At 50.1% G+C, this 7,758-nt stretch overlaps 1 long non-coding RNA gene across 1 annotated transcript; it reads right to left on the bottom strand.

Moving 5' to 3' along the window:
* Positions 1 to 2,134: 2,134 nt before the first annotated feature.
* On the bottom strand, positions 2,135 to 7,707 carry LOC106148507. The gene is made up of 2 exons (XR_001234044.1): positions 7,233 to 7,707; positions 2,135 to 6,411 (listed from the first exon to the last, which is right to left on the bottom strand). It is a non-coding gene; the product is annotated as an uncharacterized LOC106148507 (long non-coding RNA).
* Positions 7,708 to 7,758: the final 51 nt, after the last annotated feature.

Here is a 7,758-nt window from a genome sequence, read left to right as displayed (position 1 = left end):
TTTTTTTTGGTTTTTCTCCGGTACCGGGAACCGAACTCACGACCTTGCGCTTACCAGGCAGGCGCTTTGCCGCTGAGCTAAATCCCCAGCCCCCCTTTTTTTTTTTTTTTTTGCTACGTAACTTCTTTGAGCCTTAGTTTACTTGGCTGTAAAGTTGAGAGTGTGTATGCACTCATCCTGGTAGGGTGAGACCCATGTGAGACAGTCATGCATGCTTAGTTCTTAGCACACTGCCTAGTATAGACAAGGGCTGAAGAAATGGTAGCTCATATTATGATGAGGATTTTGACATTACAAAGGCTTAATTGTGAGGCGTGAGGTACCATGGTAAGATAGTTGTTAAGGTCTAGGACTACAGGGAGGACGACAGGCCTTTAGTAGGAATTTGGGGTGAGGATTAACGCATCTGTTTTCAAGTCAAGCTATGGGCCCCGGGTTGTGGCTAGCCAAAGTTTGACAAGGTATCAGGACTTCTTCTAAAGGAATTGAGGCTTTGGAAGGAAAACTGGAGCACTGCAGAAGAAACAGAAGCAGTCATAAGATTTCAGAAATTGGGGAACTGCAGAACCCTTGTTCAAGGAAGACACAGAGAGCCTGGTGGCTGCAGAGATGATTTCAGGCTGCCTGCAAATACACTCCCAGCAGCTGGACTAACCTCCTGCCAAGCATCTGGTCCCTCTGAGTTTACTGTTTCTGCCCTATACTGAGTGTGATTCATGGCTCCGAATGTGGGAGGCGGGGCCTGCGCACTGTACGGATGCATTTGCCTAGGGCTGGGGTGCCCAAGCAGAGACTCGCCTGGCTCTCAGTGCAGCTGCAGCTGAGCAGGAAGCTCAGTCACAGAGGGGCTGACACCTAACCTCTGACCACAGCCGCTATCTGCCCTATCTGGCCACAGGTGACAGGTTAACCAGGCTTCCTTGCCTTGGCTGATGAGGTGACCAGAGCACAGATCCAAGCCTTAATTCTCAGTTCCTCTGTCCAATGCATTTGGGAAAGTGCCGTATCTCATTACAATGGACCAAGATGTTATCACATTGCATGTTTTCACATGGTAGCAATGTAACCAAATGCATGCCTACAAACTTACCATTTTAATCTATTTAATATTAACACCTTTCTTTATGTTATTCAAAGAATTCTCTCAGATTCGCTGTGTTTTCATGAAGAAAAATATGATTAGAGTCAACACAGTGAATTGATGTTTTTGATTGAAGCAAATATGTCTGAAACAAATTTAAATTAGGCACGTGGTTTTACATGTAGTTGGTTATGTGTAACCACTGATAGGTTAGCATACCTTCATTTTTCTTCCAGGGGAAAAAATTCCAATTGAGTGTTGCTTTGAAAATAGCTAACTGGAAGCGTGGGGACTTGTTTAGAAAGTTGAGGTGACAACTGAAAGTCAAGACTACACATGCTTGTGTGTTTCTTAGGGAAAAAATTCTCCAATTTAAAAAGTCTTGGGCACTGCTGCTATTTCTTCAGATATAATACATAAGAATGGGCACGATGGTTTTTCTTAAGGAAACATTAGATGTAAATTGAAGAAAAATGAGCATAAAAAGTGATATTCTTTTTCAAGATTTTTCTCATCTCTTCATGATAGTTTTATCATGCAGCAATTTCATGCTGACACGTTTGACTATGCGCTTGGGCACACTCAGCTTCCCAGTAGCACATGGGGTCGCTACAGTGATGGATAGTCATGCAGCAGAAGTCCTTATCTGACCCCAGCTCCTCATCCTTGGTCTGTTGCCATTTCCGGAAGTGTGCAGGACCCTGTCCGCAGCCTCCTGTGTCCTGTCGTCTGCTCCATCCGTGTGCGATCTCATTTGAACTCCTTTCTCCTTGTTCCCTGAGATGCAGTGTCCTTGGCTGCATTCTCATTTCCTGGCCACTGATTCACCAACTTTTAATATGATTCCCAGATTGCCCAGTGGATGTGCAGTCTGAGTTCTCAAAATAGGCTGCACTTGTATCAAGGTGGAAAATTGCAATAATTGGGTTGCTGCAATCAAGTAAATTTGGTACAGAAATAGGCACTGAATCCATCAGAATCCTAGCAGTTTTAGTTCTTGAACACTGATAAGAATCAGCAAAAAGTCTACCAAGCAATGAGTGAAATAGTGTCGCAGAATCCACATAAGTTTATTCCTTTGATTAAATTCAACAAACAGTTATTGAGTATTTTCTATCTGCCAGACATCGTCCAGGGTGGTAGGAATACTGAAATGAATAATTTATTTCTCTCCTATCTTGTTCCAGAAAGGATCTGAGGCAGCTTGTAGCACAAACATATAAAATAAAACAATCCAAATGCAAGCTTTTAAAACCCAGAGCAGGGGAAACATAAATTAAAATAGGTCAAGTCCTGGGGGAAAGGAGGACACACTTGGCCAATGGAAGTCTTCATAATTGTGATGCGTGAGCTGTATTTTTTTATTCTAAGTACATTAAGTGGCAGAAAAGGGGAAGGTAAAAAGTGGCCAGTTACAAATTCCTGTGTCAGAAACAGAGAAATGGTAGAGTTACATGGAGAGAAAAGGGTAAAGACACAGTTCCTGGTGGTAATGAATTCAAAATCAGCCGGAGAGTCAGATCTACAGCAAACATTGTAAACAAAGCTGTGTGTGAAGAGCTGTGTAAAGGGCTAAGAGCACAGGGATAGGAGGGAGATTTATCCAGCTTAGGATAAGGAGAAGATGCGATGCGAACAATGTCTTGAAGCGGTGGATGAGGAGAAGAGCAGGTGAAATAGAAGGGCAGGAGCGTGAGGCTGTAGACAAGGGCTCCCCAGCCAGAGTGTGCACAGAACGGCTTCAAGTGCTTGTTAAACGATTCGGAGTCAGTAGGACTCAGATTTTTCACAAGCACTCCCGGGTGACACTAATTCTGGTGCTCACGGACTATATTTTGGGAAAAATTAGAATAGATTCCGGAGTGTATGGAGCCATGAATAACGAGGTTGGGAAAGCAGGCTAGAACTCCTGTGCCAGCGTCAGAAACTGAATCCGTGGGTTGTGGGGAGTCACTGATGTCTCTGAGCCTGAGCAGATGAACGGTATTATCCGATCAAGGCTCCATGCGACACTTTCATCTTTCCTGATTCCGAAAAACTAGAGGGTGAAAACGACAGAAGACAAGGAACCGTCTAGGGCAGTGTCATGATCCGAGTGAGAGCACGTGGACCGGGGTGGGGCCGTGGAGGGGACATGGAGCACATGTAGTGAGCACAGCCTGTCACCTCATTAACACTGACACTTTCACTCTGTGACACTGTCTTCATGCCTCATTAACTGTTACGTTACCGCACATCCTGCCGTCTGGCATCTGGCTTGAACCAGCAGGCAGCCCGGCACCCACAGGGAGGGGTCCTTGCCGACTTCCGACTGGACCACTTGGGGATGAAGGAGCTGGTTCAAAAGGCCGTGAAGAACCCTTGCTCACTGTGGGCTAAGGGAGGGAACTTAGGGTGAATTCACAGTGGAAGGTACAATGGTACACATGTTTCGATAGGTTCTGTGAACGTGGCTAACAATGTCCATCTTATTAGATTTTGCAAACACAAAAACTGTTCACCTAAAACATGACAGAAAACGCTAGCACCTTTCACTGTGGTCTACAGCATGCCTGAACCTGGGCAGTGCTGCCATCCGCAGACCCACTGTTTTGAGTGTGTTCTTGTTCTGGCAGGGGAGCTGAGAAGCACAGACCTATGGTCCAGTGCATTCTGTAACTTACGGTAGAAAGGGGCTACTGAGCACAAACCAATACAAAATGAAATGATCACTCTGGTGAAGAGCCGCCATCTAACTCGGTGGTAGGCCCAGTAATGCCCCTCCCTGCCCAAAGATGCCCATGATACAATCCCCAGAACCCGTGAATATGCTACCTGACAAGGCAAACAGGCCGTGTTAGTAACTAGTGTTACAAAGTACCATGAACTAGATGGCTCAAATCACAGGAATTTCTTGTGTCACAGCTCCGGAGAGTTGGCAGCATTCGTTCCTCCTTTGGGCTGTGAGGGAAGGATCTGTTCCTGGTCTCTCCCTTTGTCTTGTAGATGACGGTCTTCTCCCTGTATCTTTCCACAGTGTCTTTTTCTAGGTCTATGTCCCAATTTCTCCATTTTCTAAAGGACACCAGTTGTTGGATTAGGGCCCAGTTTAAGATCTTATCTTGGCTAATTGCATCTGCAAAAACCCTATTTCCAAATAAGGTCACATTCTGGAGGTTAGGATTTCAACATCTGAATTATTCAACCCAAAACAGGACCCTTTGAAGATGTGATTAAAGTTAAATATTTGAGATGGGGTGTTTGTCCTCAAAAATCTGGGTTGGCCCAATCTGGTCACATGACTCCTCAAAGCAGAGAATCTTCACCATCTGTGGTCAGAGCGAGGGAGTGGCGGTGACAGAAGAAGCTTCCAAGAAAGACGTAATATTCCTGGCTCTGAAGTGGAGGTGGGGGCCGTAAGCCGATGGCTCAGAGGCTAGAAAAGGCCAGGAAGCAGGTTCTGTACCCTGGAGTCTCCTCAAAGAAAGCCAGTGAGACCTGCATGAGAGTTCTTACCTATAGAACTGAAAGACAGTATATTTATGCTGCCTTGAACCACTGAGTTTGGGAAAATTTATTATGGCAGGCAGGGAAAACCACCACAACCCCGCCCGACCTCAGCCCTGAAAAAACCATGTGATCTCTCAGCTCCTAAGCATAGGGCTCCTCTGCTGGAAGCAATGCACGCAGGACAGGCCCCACGCTTGCCGCAGCCACTACCCAAAACCCAGTGGTGTGAAGCGACCGAGTCCTGCCTTGCCTGGCCGGCCGGCCCGCTGCACACTTCTCCGGGAAACCCTGACCGCAGGAGCCGCCTGTCAGGGGGCCCTGACAGGGGTGGACTGCCACGAGAGGAGCTTGTGAGATGGATCAGTCTCCCTCGTGGGGTTCTGAGCTAAAAGGGTGCTGAGAAGGTGATGGGAGCAGATTCCAGGTCCTGGCAAACGTCTGGAGGGAGGTTGGAGCATTAGTGCTTCTGAGCTCCTGGGGCCGTGCTGTGTCGCTGGAGCCGCTTTGCAGTTGGTTTGTGTGACTTGCCAAGGAGCCTCAGCACTCACATTGGCCAAGCCAGAAAGTCCCACCAGGGCTGAGGAGTGGACAGGAAGAGCGAGGAGGAAGGGGTGGGGAGCTGCTCAGACCCCTGCCTGGGAAGAGGTTGCCACTTCTGGCAAAAATGAGTCTCGGAGGAGCTTATCACCGTGAGAGGTGCCAAGTGACTGCGTTCTGAAAAACTGGTAGCTAATTTCTGGATGCCTTTGTTTTTCTCCTGGAGGAGTCAAACCGGGCACCTTGTTTTAGATGGCTTTTGGTTCTTAGATCAGGAGCGTGTTATTTCCCTGACACAAGTGATTGCAAAATGTGTGACTGCCTCTCTGTGCTTTTGTTTCGTATTGTTTTGTTTTAACGTATTTGATTTTTTTTAACAATCTGTTAAGCCCTAGACTGGAAGCACTCAGATGATCTGCTCCTCTCCCGTGTCGGGAGACAAACACTCTAGTCCCTGCTGAAACAAGGCTGCAGTCTTTTCTCCGTATCGCTTCCATCGGAGCTGCTGAAGATAAAAGCAAATGTCTTGGAAGAGCAGGTGTGACATCTGGCGCGCTATCGGGGATGCATCTCTACCTGCCAAGCAAGACTGTAGGGCGGTCTGGAACTCGTCACTGCACAGACTTGTTTCATTTCAAAGCCGCCTCACCTGACTGACTTTTCTATCTCCTGGCTGTCTTGAGTTCTCTTCCAGGAACATTCCAAGGGACACAGTTGCCCTGCATTTTGAGGTAAACTGGGAGAAAGGCTTGGTAAGAACCCTCATTTCCTTCAGCTTTTGAAAGGATGGAGTCAAAAACAGAGGCCAAGAAGGTGCCACAGATATCAAGTCCCAAGAGGGAAGGGAAGTTCGTGGGGCCCTGATCACAGGTCCCAGGCCCAGTCCCAGGAGCTGGTTTTAAGCCTTGACAAGGATGTGGTGCAGTTTGGCCCGAGGTGCGCTTTTGGGGCCGCGCTGGAGGACCTGCAGAAGGAGGGCGCTGGAGAGGCGGCCTGCGCTTGGGTATCTTCTCTTAACCTGCACAGCGAGGTGGGGACCCTGCAAAAGTCTGAGGTGACTGGCAGGTGATGGGGACCCCCAGCAGGTGGCTGGCTGTGCTGACCGAACGCACTGGTTTGCTCAGAGCTGGCGTCTCTGCAGGGAGCCTTCTGGGCCCGAAACCCCGGGGGCGCCGGTGCACAGGTGCGTGCCCGGAATGTGCCCCCATGTGTCCCGTGTCGGAAACTTTACCTCTGCCCCGGCGGTGCTGCTCGGCCATCCCAGAGTGCTCATCCCGGGGCAGGCCCAGTGCTGCCAGAGCCTCCTGGTTTTCAAGAGAAAGCAGAATAAGGTTTTTATGTGGGAACGCAGGTTATTAAAAACTTCATAAAGGAAAACTGCTGGGGCCCAAATGCCGCGGCCCCGGCCCTGCTCCGTGTCCTTGCCGGGCGCCACTTCGGCTGCGGCGGGGCTCCCGCTGACGGAGCAGTGCTGAGCGGAGGAGCCGTGCAGAGGCTGGGCCAGGCCGAGGCCGGGCAGCCTGGGACCCCTTTACTCCCGCCCACCGCCTGCCTCCGCTGGGCTTCTCCTCCTCGGCCGGTGATGGCTGCTAGAGATTAAATCGCACAGTGCGACTGTATTTACTGGCAGCGAACTGTACGATTATAAAAGTAAAATTCATGTTTATTTATTACAGTAAAAATGCTGCGAATTAACCTACACTTTTAAAAAATCCTCAAAATAGGTAAAGCCTAAATGAGAAAACACAGGTCTATCATACATTTCAATCCACCAAACATCGGAGGATTCACTGTATGTCAAGCACCATCCCTGGTGCTGGGAATATAAACTTGAGAAAAGTATGTTCCTGTCTGCATCGGTAGCCCCCACCCGCAGTGTGACCTCCCCCCCCCCCAGTTCTGTGAACTGCTGTCCGTGCACTGTCCCGCTCAACTGAGCCTCATACTGCCCTAGGGCGCAGACACAACTATCGTGGTCATTTACAGAAGAGCCAGCTGAGGCTCAGAGAGGTTCAGTAACTTGCCTGAAGTCACACAGCGCTAATAAGTGGAGGAGCCAGTTTGGAAACCACACTTTAGTACAAACCCAAAGGTGAAGGGATCCCACGAGCCCAGCTTAGCTCACCAGAGACTGGTGCAGGGCCCCGGAAGCCTGAGACACAGGAACCTTGGAATGAAGACAAAGTGCGCCCAGCACAGGTGCCCCCCCGGGGGCACTTCACAGAGAAGGTCCTTGCGGATGATCCCTGCAGGACGAGAGGTGGACAAAATGGAACACAGAGCAGGGAAGGGGGCCTGCTCACGCCCGAGCCCGCGCTGTGCAGAGCTGAGGCTTGGTGGCTGACATCACAACGTGTGGACATCTGAGGGAGACGGCGGCTGTGGCAGGCCCGGGTCCTCGCAGGGCTGGGTGGGCCGCAGACGGGTCCAGCTGGAGCTGGACTGGCTGGGAATGCCTGGGCCGAGGCGGCAGCGGAATGGGCGGCTGTGGGCTTTCAGGACGGGGTTGCACCAGAGTCCCTGCGTGAGACACGGAGGGAGGGAGGCGACAGAGGCGGAGGCCGGAGCGGGGCGGATGGGGGGCCTGGAGGGCCGCGGGCCCGCGGTGGGCTGGTGAGGGTCGAGCAGGCCGGCTCCTCCGCGGCGGTTCG

The sequence above is a fragment of the Chinchilla lanigera genome, unplaced genomic scaffold (assembly GCF_000276665.1).
Source record: "Chinchilla lanigera isolate Chin_1 unplaced genomic scaffold, ChiLan1.0 scaffold00022, whole genome shotgun sequence".
NCBI classification, from domain to species: Eukaryota; Metazoa; Chordata; class Mammalia; order Rodentia; family Chinchillidae; genus Chinchilla; species Chinchilla lanigera.
This window is presented reverse-complemented; position numbering and strand designations above follow the sequence as displayed.